Consider the following 20,945-nt stretch of genomic DNA (forward strand, 5'->3'; position numbering starts at 1 on the left):
ATTAGAAATTAGTCACATCCAGTCTATGGAACATCATTTGAAGTAAGCAGTGAAAAGGTAGTTTAACTACCAAAACTAATTAAAGAACCACTTATAAAAAAGAATAGCTAGTCAACCTTACTAGCTGTTGGATGACTAATCGAACCATTGTGACCTAATTGCAACTCATGATTCCCTTATTTAGACTACTGTTGTCAGACTACACACATCTGCTTTGTCTTTTGTGGGGAAAAAATAGGCTACTTTGGTAATGTATAAATAAATTTTTACCATAATAACACTAGTTTATGTTGAAGTACAGAGCACACTTTGAATGTCTCCCTTATCTGACACTTCCATTTCAGACCTGTTTCCATATGGTCCTACTTCCCTAATAAATAGAAGGCTAGAGCAGTATTCATAAAATATTAGGTAAGAAGTATCTGGAATTTCAGGCGAGATTCTAAATTGCACATCAAAAGATGGACACTTTACTATCCCACAAGGTCACAGAAGAGGAGCTGTGAATGGCCGTGAAGTGTCCTTAAGTCACATAAAAATCACAATATGATGTCTGAATTTCATTCATAGTACATGCATTCATACATAACATACTTTGTAATGGTTGCAAAATAAGTTCTTCGTCAAATGTAGTACATACTCAGACAGTTTGCCATTTCAGATGCAGCACAGGTCAGGTCAGCACAGTCTCAACTAATGAGCTGATGAGTTGAATCAGGTGTGTTTGATTTGGAAGAGTTTGAAATGTGTGCTGTTGGTTTGCCTCCAGCAACATAGTTTAGAAACACAGATGTAACCTACACAAAAAGTCACAGAGCAAATCTTAAAAAAAAAAAAAAAACTCAAGAGTCACTGGTATGAACCAATTCCACTAATTTTCTTCACTAGAAACATGAACCCATTCATTTTCTGTCTCTGATGCTGTTTTCCATCTCATCATATCTTCATAATTATGTCTTTTCATTTTAATCTCTCTCTCTCTCTCTCTGTCTCTACATCTGTTTCAGCCTCTCTCTTTTCATTTCTTACAGCCTGTCTTTGACACTCATTCTCACCCCTTTGCTCAACCTAAACGGGCAGCTTTGTGGGGTAATTGGCATCATTTGGTCACCTTGAAACTCCTGTGGTGTCACATTAAGGCTTAATTCACAACTACCCTTCACCACCCCCTCTTTTCTTTTCTATTTTGCCTTTTTCTTCAAAGACACCCCCCACCATCCCACCCTCTGGTCTGCTACCCTTCATGTGCCACAGTTCAGCGGAGTCCTAACCAAAACCGTGTTGGACAAATTAAGAAGGTTTACTCTGCTTCTCTGGCTTACATCACAGAACAATAAACATGAAATGCTTTGGTCATTTAAGAACCAAATCCCTGCAAACCCACTGCTGATTATCTCTGCTTTTTAAACTCATATATCAGACTTAGATTCTGCCTCCAAGGACAAGAACAAGAACTTTACACTGTCACTTTTAACTTTAAAATGCATGTGTCAAGAGTCTTGCAGTTAATTCAAAATATCCCTCTTGGACAAAGAGCACAGAAAATATTTTCAAACCTCTCAGATATGCTGAGTTTTCTCTCTTTTCTCTGTATGTTGGTCTCTTTATCATCACATTTTGATGTCTAAGATAAAATTATACTTTATTGAACCCTGGACATAAAATTAGGCATCATATAAGTCAGAACAAACAAACAAACAAACAAACAAACAGAGAACTGTAAATAAAATCTAACTGGTAAAATAAATGTTAGATTATTAAGTTTTTCATATCAACTGGTAGTATATGGTGCTAGACACCCGAAGGATCACAGTGATTTTGCCAAGTAAAGGTCCCAGTATACTTCAAATGAAGTTCTTTTTCGTTCTTTGTTTAGGAGTAAAACGAAGTTTGAAATGCGTGACCAGCGATATACTGTAATCGAACATCTGACGCTGCCCACACTGCTGAGAGCGACGGTTAGATGAATATGTAAATATGTGCCATGCACTTTCTTCTCAGTAACAAAATAAACAACTAAAATGAGAAAACAGCAAGCATTTATTATTGAAAGCACAAGAAAAGCGTCTGATCATAACATGGGTATGTTAGCATGAACTCTGCAAATTAGCACTCCAGTCACGTCACGTTTATTTAGCATATAGAATAGATGTTTATTCAATAGATTGCTTAAAAGCAAGCAGCTTTACAGTATCAAACACGATACTGTAAAGCTCAACTTCAGAAGCACAACTTCATTTTGTACTATAAAGAGACTATCCGGTGTGTTCATGTTTTCACCTGCGGAGATCTCACCTGAACGAACTCGAGTAATGAAATGAGTCAGAGAAGACTTCCACACGAATGAAGGCGGAGCCTCAGCGCACACCTCCTACGTTACGTTATCGTCACGAACCAATGGTGGCATGAAGGTGTTTTGCAGCTGAAGTGAACTTTTCCTGAAAGTTCGCTTTGGCAAGCCATTTCGAACTTCCAAAAAGAACACTCAGCGAACTTTGTTTTAGCCTGATTTTGTTCAAAATGATCACATCATTTCGTTCTACGATTTTGTTGGTCCCACTTTATATTAAGTGGCCTTAACTACTATGTACTTGCATCAAAAAATAAGTACAATGTATTTACTGGGTTCATATTGAATTGCAAAACACTTATTGAGATGGGATACGGGTAAGGTTAGGGAAAGCTTTGGTGGTATGGGTAGGTTTAAGGGTAGGGGTAAGATGTAAGGGATGGGTCAACAAATGTAATTACAGAAAATAATTACAGATGTAATTACATGCAGGTGTTTTTAAAATATAAGTACAATGTAAAAACATGTATGTACACAATAAGTGCATTGTATCAAATGATTAATTTAAATGTAAGTACATAGTAGTTAAGGCCACTTAATATAAAGTGGGACCATTTCGTTTGAAGTATATCGGGGCCTTAAAACATGTTCCTGGATAAAAATCATTTGTTGATCCTGGAACAACATTTCAGTCTGGAAATTTAGTCCTAACTCTATCCCTTATACCAAACACTAACGGGTTATCCTTGAAATCAGATGGAAATTATAGGTAAATTACACTGATGTAGAAGCACCTAACCCTGGTTGTAAGCCTAAACTTGACATAAACTGTAAACTTGTCCCTCAAATCTGATTGGTTGATTGGAATATTGTTCCAGGATCAACAAAGATGCTGATCTAGGAACATGCTGTACTTGGTGAAATCACTTTCACCCAACACAAAGATCACTGGTTCAGTTCCCAGAGAATGTTCATTCTCACCAAATAATTAATTAAGTAAAGATAAATTATTTCTTTGAGTTGAAATTGAGAACTGGAGCCCCAAACTTCTTTAACCTTAAAATCTCCTTGTCATTGTCTTGATAAACCATCTAACATTAAAAACAAACCTACTCACTTTTGGAAATCTGACAAATCATTTCCATTACCAGTCATCTCATAAACATTAAAAGAAGAATATTAAGATGACTACAGGTCAGCGAAACATTTGCTTTGGATGGATTTCAATATCAACATGAAGTTTGAGTCATTGTTTGTCCAAAGATCAGGGGCCGTATTCAAAAAACATCTTAAGGCTAAAAGTAGCTCCTAAATTGCCGATTTAGGAGAAACTCTTAAAAATAATGGGCGTGTCAGTCCTAATTTTAGGAGTCCTAAATTTTTGCTCTAAGAGTATTTCACAAAGCATTTTAGCGCTAAAACCAGGTCCTAAATCTGTGAAACCTTAGGAGTAGTCAAGAGGACTCCTAAGTCACTAAGACCAAATCACAAACAGCCCTAATCCATCCAAAGACACTGTACACCATTGAGGGAATAGAGATAGAGCCTTGGGTGCTGAACCTTTTCTTCATAAACGCAATACATTTTGATTCATAGATTTAAATCTACGATGAGACGCCAAAAATAAATCTTTAACAAATAAATACATATTGTCCGATTACCTGTGCCAGTGGTTTTCATGAGTTCACACTTACAAATGATTGAATAGAGTAAAAAATTAAAAAAAAATGTATTTGGTGTACTGTCCAAGGGGATCGAGGGCTCCGAGATGCAGACATCCAAGAGGCGATCCACAATTCACTGTATATAGGCTACTAGTTTAATTAGTAACTCTTAGCCTACATTTTAAAACCTTTATTTGAATATGGCAACATTTTTATTAAAAATATTTATTTGAATAGGGCAACATGACACGTCATTCTACAATATTTCAATGATTAAATGGCTGACTCCTCCCCCATCAGCCAATCATATACAAAGCCAAAGTGTATACTGCATAGCAACGAGGTCAACCCCACCCTTACTCTTAGCTTAAGACTTCTGTCTATTCCTTAGTAAAAGTTTGTCTCAGCAGCTTTGTGAATAGGTTTTAAGAGAAAACTCTTAGCTAAGAACTTTTACTGCTATTTAGGAGAACTCTTAGTGGTAAGATAAAATGTTTTGTGAATACGGCCCCAGATGTATCAAAGCTCTTTTCAATAATAATAAATGTCCGTTTAATCTCCATTCTGTTCTTTACAAAATTTGTTTATTATAACCACCAAGCACCATTGTTGAAACACACATACCAGGCCATATATTTAACCTGTCTTGAGGTTTTGTCATGGTCATCTGATCACCCTAATCTCATTGCAAATGTGATGTTGCTCATTGTTAAGTCAAGAATCAGTACTTGAACTTCAGATGTGTGAGCTACATATGACTTGCTGCATTTTGATATGTAAATGTTTCAGATTTTTTTGATTGGATGGTTATTTTCAGTTAAAAACATACCTGTTAGGATTCTGAGAGAGAGGAACTATTGTTTTAGCAAAATGATAGTATGTTAGTTGAGTTGGTGGACTTTTGCAACTTTGTAAACATCCATTTTAGGTATTTAAAATGAATTATACTTTCACAGTTTAAAGTCTGAGTAGAGTTTGAGTAGAATCAGTATGATGCTGGACTGTTTTGAATTTAGCATGGACCTGTACGCAGCTGCTCTGGGCACCTGGCTCATGTAAAGTTAAATTGAAACAAACAGGCTTATCATATGGTGGCTCTGACTTCAAAACCGCAACCTTGTAATAAGCTGAAATGCTAACTCGCTAATAGCTAATTACCAACCAATCAGCTGTCAGGGTTAAGCTCAGGTTTAACATCTGAGGTTTGAAGTGAAACCTACTGAACTTACTGACTTGAATATCTTTTGACATGTGGAGCATGGAGTTTTTTCTTATGGAGTAGGGGGAAAAGAGCCCCTGGACAGAAAGTAGCTGTAAGAGCATATGTAAGTGGAGTGAGAGGAAGGAAAGTAGACTTTTACTTTTCTCAAAAGTAAAGGTAAGTGTTAGCTTGTACAAAATTCGTCACAATGATGTTGTGGGTGGTTGCCAAGGTGCTCATTTGAGTGTATTTTTAGCATGTTGCTACACAGTTGCTAAATTGTTTTTGGTGGCTAGCAGGGTGTGACTTTACATGTTGCTAACATGTTTGGTTTGTGGCATGCTTTTAGTTTGTTGGGTGTTCTAGTTGATTCCAGGATTTTGCTGTGCAGATGCCAAGATGTGAAATATTTTTTAGAACATTATGCAGTTGCTAGGAGGTTTTGGGTGGTTGCTAGGGATTTACTAGTTGGGATGCTAAGTTGTTCTTAGTGTTTTTAACATGTTACTAGAATGTTTAAAGGCTAATTCTGAGTCCACCCCAAGTTTCCCCAAGTGCAATTCTGGTCTTAAGATATGACTCCTTTGATTAGATTTCTCCACCTGTTTTATTGTACACCAGGTCATGTCGATTCTAGTGCATAAAAAAATAATAGCTTAAATACCCAAAAAATGGTATGATATTAGATTTCATTTATGTCTCTGCAACAAAAGATGCATACACCAAAGCTCAAACCTCACCAAGTACAGTATGAGTATTAATAATAGTGATGCTTGCCCGAACAAACGGCACTAACAAAGGAAATATGAAGGAAAATGAATGAGTAAGAGAACAAATCCAGGGGTCTTCCCTCTTTCCCTCTTCTTATTGCAATGGACATCTTATTGAGAAATATGGCTTTGATAAAAGTGAGGCAGATAAAGATCCATCCATCTCCCTAGTGGATAAGACAGGACTTCCTCAAATAGCTGCCCATGTTGCTGCAAACGAAACAGACCCTTTTTGTGGTAAACTGTGTCTTAACTATGGCCCTGTTTTCAAATGGATTTCATACTGAATGCCACTGTAGCCATCAGCATGGTATAGGATACTACAGACATGATGTACTAGCTTTGCTCACCAAGGCTATTGCCTCTCTCCTCCATCTAGCCATCTATCCTTCCCACAATCCATCTTTATCTGTCCTTCCATCCATTTATCTCCTCAAACGAGAGCAGTCTCAGGGTTCCTGCTGGTGGATCCTTGAGTTTGATTTATAACTTCTCAGCTGCTGAGATGTTCTCAGAAAGCAGTACTCCATCTTGTTGCTGTCTTTCTTCATCTTTCTTCTCATCTGGTAGGTGTTTAAATGGATCTAACTGGATATAGGCAGACACGAGTAACTAGCCAAGCTACACAAACTTAATTTCTTATTAGTTAAAAGTCCACATAAAATCAAAATTTTACATATTTACATTCTTAATGCATGACAAGAAAATGCACGGAAACATAAATATTTGTGTAATTGCAAAATGACTATCCGCTTGGATAACATTGTTTTATAATTAAAAACCTTATAAACAGAATGATTTCTGAAGGATCATGTGACACTGACTGGAGTAATGATGCTGAAAATTCAGCTTTGATCACCAGAATAAATGACATTTTACAATATATTACATGCAGGGTACTCCATTGCTTACAGTGGGAAACTTTGGTCTCAATACACAGATGAGATGGACATTGCCATTATGCCATAATTTCATTATGACATGTATGTTGGTGTATGATTTTCAATTTAATCAGCCAGCAAAAATTTTATTTACATTTATTTATTTTTATTTATACTTGTTACAACCTCTCATAAAAATATCAGCTCGAAGAGAGCTTATGTAACATAAACAAGAATGAGTAAACCGCGGAATCAATCAAATCTATTTATTCACTCACTCATAACAAACATCACAATGATAATGAACATAACAACCAAGTAAAGAATTTAACAGAATGGACAACAACTAACAAAGGAAAAAAAACAACAAAAACAAAATAAAGATATAAAGACACTTGTTTGCTGGCTAGTCCACAAAATCTGTCGTCTCTGTTTCTTTCTCCTCCTCGTTGGAGTCTTTATCAATCAGCTCAATCAATCAGCCACTCAAATCACAAACAGGTGCGTCCACCTAAGGGAGAGAGAGCGCATACACACTCCAAAAGGATAGCGTGACACCAAGAAAAACAAAGGAGGGGCAAAACATAAAAAAAAAAACAAGACACAGACCGAGCACCGACCGTAACAATACTATTTAGGTATAGTGGCTTAGAGAGCTCAACACTCTGCAAATAGAAAAAATACCAGCAAATTAAGAAAACATCTTCATCAGTTAGACAACACATGTGCTGCAAATACTCACAACGCAACCAAATACAGAAATGCGCTGCAAATACTCAAAACACACATACGATCAGGATGTTAAAATAAACAATAAAAAACCCTCACCTTTCAGGTCATTGACAAGTAGACATTGAACAACAAGAATGTGCCAGCCAGGTTCATCACTTGTTGGGGCCCCTTGAAACATTTCCGTTGTGGTCTATGCTATTTGCAGGGCGTTTCTGTATTTAGTTGCGTTATGAGTATTTGCAACGCATTTCTGTATTTGGTTGCGCTGTGAGTATTTGCAGTACATTTCTGTATTTGGTTGTGCTGTGAGTATTTGCAGTGTGTTTCTGTATTTGGTTGCGTTATGATTATTTGCGGCACATTTCTGTATTTGGTTGTGCTGTGAGTATTTGCAGTACATTTCTGTATTTGGTTTGCACTGTGAGTATTTGCAGCATGTTTCTGTATTTGGTTGCATTGTGAGTATTTGCAGTGCATTTCTGTATTTGGTTTGCACTGTGAGTATTTGCAGCATGTTTCTGTATTTAGTTGCGTTATGAGTATTTGCAGTACATTTCTGTATTTGGTTTGCACTGTGAGTATTTGCAGCATGTTTCTGTATTTGGTTGCATTGTGAGTATTTGCAGTGCATTTCTGTATTTGGTTGCTTTATGAGTATTTGCAGCATGTTTCTGTATTTGGTTGCGCTGTGAGTATTTGCAGTACATTTCTGTATTTGGTTTGCACTGTGAGTATTTGCAGCATGTTTCTGTATTTGGTTGTGTTGTGAGTATTTGTAGTGCATTTCTGTATTTGGTTGTGTTGTGAGTATTTGCAGTGCATTTCTGTATTTGGTTGCGTTATGAGTATTTGCGGCACATTTCTGTATTTGTTATGTTATGAGTATTTGCAGCATGTTTCTGTATTTGGTTGCGCTGTGAGTATTTGTAGTGCATTTCTGTATTTGGTTGTGTTGTGAGTATTTGCAGTGCATTTCTGTATTTGGTTGTGTTATGAGTATTTGCGGCACATTTCTGTATTTGTTGCGTTATGAGTATTTGCAGCATGTTTCTGTATTTGGTTGCGCTGTGAGTATTTGTAGTGCATTTCTGTATTTGGTTGTGTTGTGAGTATTTGCAGTGCATTTCTGTATTTGTTTGTGTTGTGAGTATTTGCAGTGCATTTCTGTATTTGGTTGTGTTGTGAGTATTTGCAGTGCATTTCTGTATTTGGTTGTGTTATGAGTATTTGTGGCACATTTCTGTTTTTGGCTGCGTTGTGAGTATTTGCAGTGCATTTCTGTATTTGGTTGCTTTATGAGTATTTGCAGCATGTTTCTGTATTTGGTTGCGCTGTGAGTATTTGTGGTGCATTTCTGTATTTGGTTGTGTTGTGAGTATTTGCGGCACATTTCTGTATTTGTTGCGTTATGAGTATTTGCAGCATGTTTCTGTATTTGGTTGCGCTGTGAGAATTTGTAGTGCATTTCTGTATTTGGTTGTGTTGTGAGTATTCGCAGTGCATTTCTGTATTTGGTTGTGTTGTGAGTATTTGCAGTGTGTTTCTGTATTTGGTTGTGCTGTGAGTATTTGCAGCATGTTTCTGTATTTGGTTGTGTTGTGAGTATTTCGCAGTGCATTTCTGTATTTGGTTGTGTTGTGAGTATTTGCAGTGCATTTCTGTATTTGGTTGCGCTGTGAGTATTTGCAGTGTGTTTCTGTATTTGGTTGTGTTGTGAGTATTTGCAGTGCATTTCTGTATTTGGTTGCGCTGTGAGTATTTGCAGCATGTTTCTGTATTTGGTTGTGTTGTGAGTATTTGCAGTGTATTTCTGTATTTGGTTGCGCTGTGAGTATTTGCAGCATGTTTCTGTATTTGGTTGTGTTGTGAGTATTTGCAGTGCACTTCTGTATTTGGTTGTGTTGTGAGTATTTGCTGCGCGTTTCTGTATTTGGTTGCGCTGTGAGTATTTGCAGCACATGTGTTGTCAAAATGATGATGTTTCCTTAATTTTGCTCGAAGCCACACCCAGGCCTGATTACTGCCACACCTGTTCACAATCAAGAAATCATTTAAATAGGATCTGCCTGACAAAGTGAAGTAGATGTTTGAGCACGTAACCCAACCCCTACCCCTAAACCTACCCTTTTGGGAATTATATAATATAAAACACAGGAAATAACAGGCAGATTCGACTACATTTACAATTTATTCAAAAAGTACAAAATATTCCAAAATTTTCCGAGGCCAAATAATTGACTTGTGAGGAACAGTCCCAAAAGTGATCGCCATCTCCATCCGCTGTCAGATCATGTGCATACATTCAAAAACTGCCACCAGAAGCATTGGCTCTCTTGTGTCTTGCGATGATTGCATACATGGTGTATCCTTTGAATGAGATATGATTGCATGCATTTAAGGAGTGGGATCATTTTCAATGATTCACACATTGAAGAGTTTCCAGGAGGTCTTTTGGTATTATCCTGTGGTTCTTTCTTACATCTTTTGTCTGTTGTGTTTCTAGAGTCCTGCTCCATAGGAGAGTAGCAACAGTTCCAAAATCTTCCATGTTTGGATTCATGAACTACTAGGTCTTTATCGATGCTTTGCTAGCCTTTTCCAGCTTTGTAATGCATTTTAAGATCCTGTGAATGCATTTGGTTCACAAGTCATGGTTCCCACTAACCAATCTTTCTTAAGAAGATCAGATTTGTCAGTAACCAGGCTTTCTGGTTACAACAAAACTAGATGTGTACTAGACAGAACTCCCATTTATAATAAAGCTGTCTACACTCCAATAACTTATCGTGAGAATGATCTAGTTTTCTTATAACTTGTTTAAATTACATATTTTTCAATTCATAAAGCTTTTTCAATGCATGAAGTAATATTTCATCTTTTAAACAACTGACCAGTCAGTGTTTTGATGAATGAAGTAAAAAAATAATAATGAGGTTCTTCTAAGACTAGTTGTAATGTTTGGTTTATTGCACATTAAAAACGAATGAAAAAGTATCACTAATATGACCAGATGATTTTATTCACAGGCCCTTGCATTTACAAAAGTCGACTCCAGTACTGTAAAAGGCCTTTATGCTCAATATCTGTATCTTATACGACAGCTGTTTTGGCATAATGTTGCCGATTGTACAGCATTTTTTATTAAAACTCAAGATTACACTTTATACTTCAATTTAGCTGCCTGCTTAGGTAAAGGTCATAAACACATTCCGTCTCATTCATGAATGAGGCAGAACAAATATCTGTGTAAATCGATTCTTATGTAATTTGTTGCATTCAGTTGAATGAAGCAGTTTACCCAATGTTTGTTCGTTTATTATGAACAATTTGCGTGCAAATTCGTTCTGCTCATGTTTCATGAATGAGGCCCAATATATGCTTTGTTGTTGTTGAGTTGCTTTGGTTAGAAAGTGCCAAGATCATAATGCAAATGCAGATGTGTGTGAGTTTTATTGCCATCACTATAGTCTCTGACACCCAAACCCAGCCAACAAAAACTCACTCTAAATATTTGGAAAGCAAAATGCAGTTGTTATTAATGAGTGTGGAGAATACTAAAGCATCATTCTGTATACAGTACATCAGCACCTGACTAAACATGGACTCAGCCAGCTATGTGTGGGATTGTGGTTAATAATGTCGGTTTGTGAGGGTAACGCCGTACTTGGTTTGTGTGAGTGAAATGTGAAAATGTGTGAAAACTTCAACATTTCAATACATTTATTGAATCAAGCTTAGACCACATGGTCCTAATTACTACCACATTTCTACATTGTTACTCCGAATGTGTGTTCACTGTATGTGTGTGTGAAATAGTTTGTTTATAACTTTCATTAGTTAATTTTAGATGGCTGTCTGAGTGTTATACCTGAAATGTTATACGTGTGTGTGTGTGTGTGTGTATGTGTGTGTGTGTGTGTGTGTGTGTGTGTGTGTGCACGTCTGCTCAGAATGTTTGTCCCTTTGGCTGCAAGTGTTCATTTCATAATGGGACCATTGAGCCCTTCCATCTCACCTCACACTTTCCTCTGACACCTGCAAAACCCTGCAAATTGGCAGGCGGGACGGATTTAATAAACTGCAGCAGGAGGACAGTGTAAATCATTCCCTCACGGCACTAATACCACCACATTACGCCCCTAGAGCGCAGAGGGCAGCCTGCTTCCCCTCACGTCCATGACTCATATAATCACTTCACCAGAGACCTAAATGTTTGCTATCAATGCTTTAGCACTGGAGGAACTTAACTTTGAATGCAAACTTATACAGTGGTCCCAACAAGAATTTGGACACTTAGGCCACAAATGTCTGAATACATGCATTAGGTAATAAAATGTCAAACTATGTTGGATTTTTTTTTTTTTTTTTTACGTTTTAATGTATTTAATTTCTTTTTTTAAGAATTAAATGTTAAATGGTTAGTTCACCCAAAAATGAAGTTGCGCCAAAAAAAAAAAAAAAAAAAAAAAAAAAAAACAGAAAAAACCCGACTTTATTCAACAATATCTAGTGAAGGGCAATTTACAAAACACTGCTTCACGAAGCTTCGATGCTTTACGAATCTTTTGTTTCCAATCAGTGGTTCAGAGCACTGCCAAAGTCATGTGAACCACTGAAATTTCGAAACACTTATGACATAGCGAAGCCTCGTTTACTGAAATCATGTGAGTTTGACAGTTTGAGATCATTTGATACACGCTCCAAACTACTGACCACTGAAACAAAAGGCCCGTAAAACTTTGAAGCTTTGAAATTGCCCATCCCTAGATATTGTTGAATAAAGTTGTTATTTTGTTTTTGGGGGGGGCACAAAAATGTATTCTCGTCACTTCATAACATTAAGGTTGAACCACTGCAGTCACATGAACTGTTTTAAATATATCTTTAGTAGCTTTCTGGGTGTTTGAAAGTGTAAATTTATCTTGCTATCTATCAGATTTTTATCAAAAATATCTTAATATTTTGTGTTTCTGAAGATGAACGAAGGTCTTACAGGTGTGGAACGACATGAGAGTGAGTAATTAATGACAGAAGTTTTCATTTTTTGGGTGAACTAACCCTTTAAAACAATTCACATACTGTTTAAAATAAAGCTGATAGAGACCTCCAAAGTGGTTCCTCAAAATTCTAAACAGGTTTATTATTGTTAACCCTTAAATAAATGAATGTTTTTACAAATCGTTATTACATATTCGGGTCTTTAGCGACCCGGATCTATATCTAACACGGATGGATCTCTAATTGGCGCAATATTATAAAACTCTCACGATATTTTAACAATAATTACAAAAGAATAACAATAAAGCATATTTTGTTACCTTTTGGAACTTGGAAAGGTTCAGTTTGAGCAGATGTTTCATACCATCATCACTCCTTGTCAGAGCTCATTTCCCAGTACATTCAGCATCTGGCTCATATTCACAAAACTATAATTTTCTTTCTTTTTTTTTAGTTTTATTTATGAGCTTTTTGTGCTCTTAGAGCAGACAGGAAAGCATTGGGCAGAGAGGGGGGGGCATGATCGGCAAAGGACCTCGAGACGGGAATCGAACTTGGGTTGCTGTGAACGCATTTTTGAGCCATATGTCGTTGCACTAACCACTAGGCTATCGGCACTGAAAAAATATCGTTTTCGACATCTTCAAAATCAATATTTAGATCACTGACAGGGCATCCGACAATCGAGTGACAGTGATAATAATATTTGATTGCGTGCAGTACTTGCTCTGACATTTTAAGTTTTGCTGATGATACTTCTTTTGTGTATTCTTTTGTTTTATGCCTGCAGTAATTATGAGTGAAACATCAGGTCATCATTGTGTATCAGACATTGCCACCTTCGAGGAATAAAGCTGAATTGCACATGGGTCATCAGAGATTAAATTATTGTTGCACAGAAATACACTGTTACATACCTCGGATCGCTATAGCGACCCTATACACTTAAAAAAAACCCATAGAAAACAGAATTTTTTTTAATATCAGTATTTCAGTGAAGCTAAAATATCCGTGATTCTGAATAAAGGGCTTCAAGTATAACTGTGTCCTTCAGCTTTCCTGACCCAGTTTGTCCCGCCCTTCAACAGGACATGCACTCGGAACATGGATGATATTATAATTTATATATATTTGGTTGGAAGAGTTGAGAGATTTGGAAAGTGAGACAGTGAGATGTGGGTGTGGGACCCCAGGTCCTTGGTTGCAGGCTGTTGTTTTACCGGAAAGCCATCAGAGGCTGACGGTTGGTGATAACTCCACTCCATTGAGGGGTTGGAGGAACACTGGAAGCCATCAGAAGCAGAAGGTTTGAATTACTATTGTGTATTGAAAGGAATATTCGTCACCATCGTTCCTGGCTCTACTACCCGGCAGCTGATGGTGCTGTAGAGCGGTTCAACCGTGTGCTCAAACACACTCTTCAAATGGCCATCCAACAACATCAGCCAAGGTAACCTGTGATAACTGACTTCTTGCAGGTGTCTGACCACTCCACATGATGCAACTGGTATTTCACCCTTTCAGCTTCTCTATGGCAGGCAAATGCGCACAAAGCTGCCTATTTTGACGTTCTATTTTTTAAAAAAGGAGAAAATGTTGCGTCCATCTATGCCAAATGATATCCACGCTCCACACACGAAACAACTCATGTGGACGCGAGAGCGTACGGCCAGACTGAGCTCGGGACCGCATGCTTACAATGACGAGGCAGTAGGAGTGTCAGGGCTCTGTCACCAAACAAACATAAACCAGACCAAAGTGACAGAACCCTGACAAGAGGTCACTGTGACTGTACATGCCACAGATTCTTTCAAGAGTGCTTACAGGGATAGTTAACCCAAAAATGAAAGTTCTGTCATCTTGTCATTTCAAACCTGTATGACTTTCCTTTTTCCATGGAACATAAAAGAAGATATGATTTTCAGATACAGCTATAGGTCAGTGAAAATATGTCTTTAGCAAATATATGTACTGTAAACCATAGTTCTGGTGTGTTTACCTTGTGTTAAATCTGTCAAACCTGCAGCAAAATAACTTATATATTTGTATTTAAAGGCCAGCCTACATAAACATAGTAACTTATATAATAATATAGATTTGTGCTGAACTAGCAGCTGCTGGGCTTCAGAGCCACCAGACAGAACCTCACAAAGACCTCACTGTGATTCACACACGACCTGCACGGCACTTTATACAAGCTTATACTCTCATAGAAAGAGCAGAAAGGTGTGCCAGTGTAGCTACATGCTGTACAATATTGATTCTCAAAGGTATATATTTCAGAAGTTTGTGGTGGGTAAGTTTTTTTTTTTTAAGGTTTTGAAAGAAGTCTCTTATGCTCACCAAGGCTGCAATCATTTGATCAAAAACAGGAGAAACAGTAATATTGTGAAATATCATTAATATTTAAAATAACTTTCTATTTTATATATATTTTAAAATGTAATTTATTCCTGTGATCAAAGCTTAATTTTCAGCATCATTACTCCAGTCTTCAGTGTCACATGATTTGACGCTATGATTAATTTGTCTTTATGATTCTTTGATGAATAGAAAATTCAAAAGAACAGCATTTATTTGAATTTTTTGTAACATTATAAATGTCTTAAATCAATTTTAATCAATTTAATGCATAAAAGTATTGATTTCTTTCAGGGAAAAAAAAAAAATCAGACCCCAAACTTTTTAACACTAGTGTATATGTGGATTATTAAATGAAATGTTTGATTTTTTTTGTTTGTTTGTTTTTTTTAAAACCATATTTATTTAAGATTTTACATATCTTCCTTAGTGAAAAATAAATATACCAAAATGTATTTGAAATACATTTATTTTATGCTAAGTTATGTGCTTAAATGTGAAGCTTTGATTGTGTTTATAGTGTGCAATATAACATGTGTTCATGTTTCGCGTGTAAAAAAACACAGTATTTTTCACATAATTTACTTATCTGTATACCGCTGTTTCCACTGTCATAAAAACGGGCTGATGACTTCCTTGTTCTATGAAGTCCCTCCTTCAGAAATACGTAACGAGTTCTGATTGTGCCAGCGGTTCCTGTGTTGTGATTCGACAGCAGTTTAGCACACCTTGCCCGGAAAGGTCACGCCTCTTACCATAACGTGGAGATGCACGCGCTCAGTGTTATTGTAAACATGTCTTTAATTTTACCCTATCAATCTGAGCCGGAATCAGACACGGTGATTGGACTGCGGGATGAAAATAACAGCGTTTCGACGACATGGCGACAAACACACTCTACAAACACAACTCTTGTGTATTCCTGTGGGCGGAGGTTAGTCAGGACAGGTTAGTTTTAGTGACGTCATTAAAGAAGGAAGTAGAGGGATGTAGTCCAAACTGGCCGTTCGATGTAGGCGACTTCTGTTAAATAAAATATCTCGCTTGGCATTGAACTTTGAGCTTTAAAATTTTACAGATTTTATTTATACTCTAACAACAACATTACACACTAACTAAAGTTTGAAACATGGGATCACGAAGAACGGGACCTTTAATAAAAATACCCTGCAATTGTTGGTATACTGAACTGGTATACTTGAAGTCTGCTAAATTGGAACAACAACTTTTTTTTTGTACTTTATGCACCACTGTGGAAGTAGTGCTGAGGTCCAACTAAAGGTACACTGAAGTATATATTTGATTTTACTAAAGTGGAACTATTGCAAGTACACTTTAGGTACACTTTAAATATCTTGCATTTAAAGACTGATATTATACAGATTTAAACACATTTAGGCTTAATATTAAGAAACACCTTTGGAGACGGCTTATGGTAGAGAAATGAACATTCAATTCTTGGGCAACAGCTCTGGTGGACATTCCTGCAGTCAGCATGCCAATTGCATGCTCCTTCAAAACTTGCGACATCTGTGGCATTGTGCTGTGTGATAAAACTGCTCATTTTAGAGTCGCCTTTTATTGTGGCCACCCTGTCTAATCAGCATCTTGATATGCCACACCTGTGAGGTGGATGGATTATATCGGCAAAGGAGAAGTGCTCACTAACACAGATTTAGACAGATTTGTAAACAATATTTGAGAAAAATAGGCCTTTTGTGTACATAGAAAAAATCTTCATTCAACTCAGTTCAGCTCATGAAAAATGGGGGCAAAAACAAAAGTGTTGCGTTTATAATTTTGTTCAGTGTAATTATGCCTTCAGAAAAGATTCACTTAATATTACAGTTGGGCCTCCAAGATATTTATACTAAAGAGAATTTGATGCTGACATTTCCACAAACATTTGTTTACATGTTTGTGTACTATGCAAATCTTGGTAACACAGTACTGCCAAAACATATTAAAGCATTATAAACTGATATCAGGGTTGATGCACAACCTGGAGACAATAATGAATTTAATATAATATACATTTTATTTTCATTTTTATTTATTTGCTAATACAGCAAGGTGAGATTGAAAACAAGATGTTTTCATAAATAAAAGGCATCATTATGATGAGAGAAAATTTTTGTTAATGCATTTTAAATGTCTGTATTAATCCCATAGTAAAAGTTGGCATCAGCTATTCTTTGGTAAAGTATTTTTTTACATGAAGGACATAAATGGGGCATCCATTTCGAGCGACCCGTTTCTTTTTGTACCTGTGAGTACAAAGTCTCTCTCAGGTTTCAGTTTGTTTATTTATATACTGCTTCTTTGAGTGGCCCAGTGTCAGAGAGGTCATGAGTGTTCTTGATTTCTTAAATACTGTAGACCCTGTGTGTGTTTCTTTGAACCATGTGCTAGTGATTTCAGTCTGTATTCAACACTCGGAGAGGATCAAATGTTTTGCTTGTCTGGTTCCCGGGACCACTCGTGTCAAACAGAGCCCCGTGAGATGATTGGTTGTGATATAAATCTATGTTGATGAAAAGGAGGAATGATGGACTCTGGTTGGCTGATCAGCATCCTGTGGTCTCACCGAAACGCCTGCTTCGTTTTCATCAGACTCGGAGGAGGTTATCCAGCGAACAGTCCCACAGGGGCCGATACTCGGCCCCTTCTCATTTCATAATTGGATCTGGACCATCTGCAAAATCTCATTTCGAAACTTTTCTTGGGTGTGAAGTTTATGCAGGAACATTTGCCTGCCGAGAGAGGTGTGGGGCTGTCCGGTTTCCGATTGTCCAGAGCAGGTGCAGAAGTCTGTAATTCCTGCAGTGTTTGCGCAGAGCCTGTCTTTTCCAGGGAAATTTCATTGCGCTCCTCACTCTGTTCGTGCAAATACATGGTGACGGTTTTCCCAGAGGCATATGACAGAGACTATGAGGAATGACATGCCATGGCCAAAGTCTTCAGTTTGTGGGAATGATGATTTCTAGATTGACATCAAATATTTCATGATTTTCTGCCTTATTTTCAGGTTTAGTATGAATCAGATCTTGTCCAGCTGAGGATAGGTATTATAAGCCCTGTTCCAAAGCCTAGTAAGCTGCCTCACATAGACAGCTGTCTTCGAATTCAGCATCATAAACCCTCATAATTGGGTGCTCAAGAAACATTTCTTATCATCAACATTGAAAACAGTTGTGCTGCATAATGTTTTTGTGGAAATGGTGACAATTGTCCAGTGCTTTGAGTCCACTGTAAATCGAGTCTCCAAATGCAGTTCTGATACAGAGCGGCTCACTAGCTATTGGAACAGAGTTGTAGTTGCACAGCAAGTAACCAAAGCTTGTCCAGTGTGTCTGTTCTGTGTAGTTGTTTGGCTAGTCTTCCTCGCTCCATGTGCTTTATGACCAGCTGCTGCAGAAAGGAGCCCTGAGCCCACTTACTTTGAAAATGATACCTGCCGACTTTTAACTGCCCAGCGAAAGCGCTTGGCCTCGCTCAGTATGATTGGTTGATGACAGGCGAGACACGTCAGCGATGAATCATCCGCACTGTGTTTTACAAGGGCGGAACCAAAACAGAAGTTTTTATATTCCAATTTATGGCCCTTGGAATCGGAGAAGGATTCATCGGTAACATTGGACCTGGCAGCACGAGCTGTTGTGGTCAAAATAAACCCTGTTTATTTTTATTGTTTATCAAGGGTGCCTAAATCTTCCATTCAAGCACCAAATTTGCAGCGACTGTGACTAAAACTTACATCTGATGCCCTGCTGAAGCCTGCCGTTGGGTTTGGCCATCTGGGTCGGGTTGTATTGTTTACAGAGCAAATGACAGACTGCTGCTCCGCTGCTTGGATAGTGTTATTATGGTGATGCATGACCAATTCTGTTGCAAGCTCTGGCCAGCATGTCTTACAGAGATCTAAGAATTCACTGACATGATCATTCATATACAGAGCATTCTCTGTTGCATTTATGATCAGTTAAAATTGTAATTAACCTTCTTAACCAGCAAGGAACATCATGCAGTTCTTTTTTAATACATTAGATGGCAGTAGCAGGCCAGTTTGTGTTAAAATGCAGATTAACTGCTAACATGTGATGGTTTCTGCAATATATACAGTAGTATGTACTATGCTGTGCATAGTATGCTAGTTTTCTGTATGCATAGAACATCCCAGTTTGCTAAAATAGCACACCGAGTGAGATGTTGTATCTCACAATACAATGCACCCAACTTGACCTTCAATTTACAGTGTGAAAAGTTAACTGGAATTAATATCCGCCATGATTTGAAGACTTCAGATGCCAAAGCCTCTAAGTGGCGTCTGAAATTTTCTTCTAAAATAAGCATTTTTATCAAGCTCATATGTTTAGGTTCAGTAATTCCACTTTAATGGCCATTAATAGGTCCTTTTCATTGCTTATTTTAGAAGAAAATTTCAGACGGCACTTAGAGGCTTTGGCATCTGAAGTCTTCATTTGTAGTCCCTATTTTGGCTAATTATTTTATTAGACAGCTAAATGTTTTCATTTTTACACAAAACTGCAAAAAAGTACAAAAATGATTGCAAATGCAAATACAAAATAACTAAAAAGGCCTATTGTTTCACTTAATATTTAAAAAAGCAACATACAATAGCCTCACAGGAAAAATGTGCATTTTGCGAAAAAATGTACCTAAGCATACAGTACAATTTGCATCGGTTTTCATCTGAAATGAGCACTAGTGGCAATAAAACAAAATTTTTATTCCTTATCACACAAGGGGCAGATTATCGATTAATAAGGATTTCTTTTCGCCCGTTCCTTGCACAATACTTTGACTTTATTTTGATATTGCATCACATAATCAGCTCCATATGTACAGTATGGCTTTTCTGACATAGTAAACTTGCTCGGTAGCTCATCTGCTACAGCGTTGCACTTTGGTTAGGGTACGAATCCAGTGAAACGAGTCACAACACTCCATAAGAGCTCAAAGCAATCTAAAATGGCATGGTTGCTTCAGCAAATCACATTTGCTTTTGTTAACACTATCGGTTAGGTTTATGAAAGGGTTTATTGTGGGTGGTACATTATTTTCAAATGCGACAAAGCATTACTCACTGGACATTTCATTTCAGAACTGCCGCCATACTTAGAACAACCAACATAATAAAACTTTGTCACATTCACGTTCATCTGTTTTGGATAAAACTGAGCAAGCTTTTTATACCACTCACGGTTCACTTTTTTTCACTAAACATGCAAGGTATAATGTAGTATCATTTCGCAGAAATGTCGCCACATGCACGTTTTTCCAATGAGCCTGGGTTGTAGTATGCAGTGCATATTATACAGTGTTCTTTATGTAGTATGCTAGTGTTTCATTTAGTACACAGCCAGGAATATCAGTGGCATGTGCCCTTACCAATCTCATCACTTAATGTAACCAAATCAGATTCATCACTGCAGGCTAAACAACAAGCAAATGCCCCGGCGCGTTTCATCTCGGTCACTGTAAATGCGTGAAATCCTGCGCAGTGTGCAGGAAGGGTGGAATAAGACTCGGTTTGTTTGTGATTAAGGGTTCATTTGTGAAGAGTCTGGAAGAAGGAAACAAGCTTCTTCAGGCTAGGTTCTACTCTTCACGGTGGCTTTCCTCATACGGGCCGCAGACGTCACACGGATTCATTCGTTTTCAAACACGCTCTCCAATCCCATCGATGTGTTCGCTAAGCAAGTCCAGAAGGCTGACGGTCTGATGTCATCTCCCGCACTAATGAATTTGTTTTGGACAGAATCTGGTCCATGTTTGACACAGACAAACAAAGCCTTTAGACCAGTGACACGTAGACGTAACAAACGTAGACACATGGACTTCAAAAGTTGGATCAGTCAAATAATATCGTCAAGATCTTTATGTCTTTAGGTCACATATTAAGTTCAGTGTTGTCCAGAGCAGCAAGATTTCATTAAAAACTGGTAGTTTCTTTCAGAAAAAGAAAACAAACTGACCTTGTCAAACTGGATGAGTCCTGGTATCCTGAACTTTTATAGTGTTTAG

The sequence above is a fragment of the Megalobrama amblycephala genome, linkage group LG24 (assembly GCF_018812025.1).
Source record: "Megalobrama amblycephala isolate DHTTF-2021 linkage group LG24, ASM1881202v1, whole genome shotgun sequence".
Taxonomy (NCBI): domain Eukaryota; kingdom Metazoa; phylum Chordata; class Actinopteri; order Cypriniformes; family Xenocyprididae; genus Megalobrama; species Megalobrama amblycephala.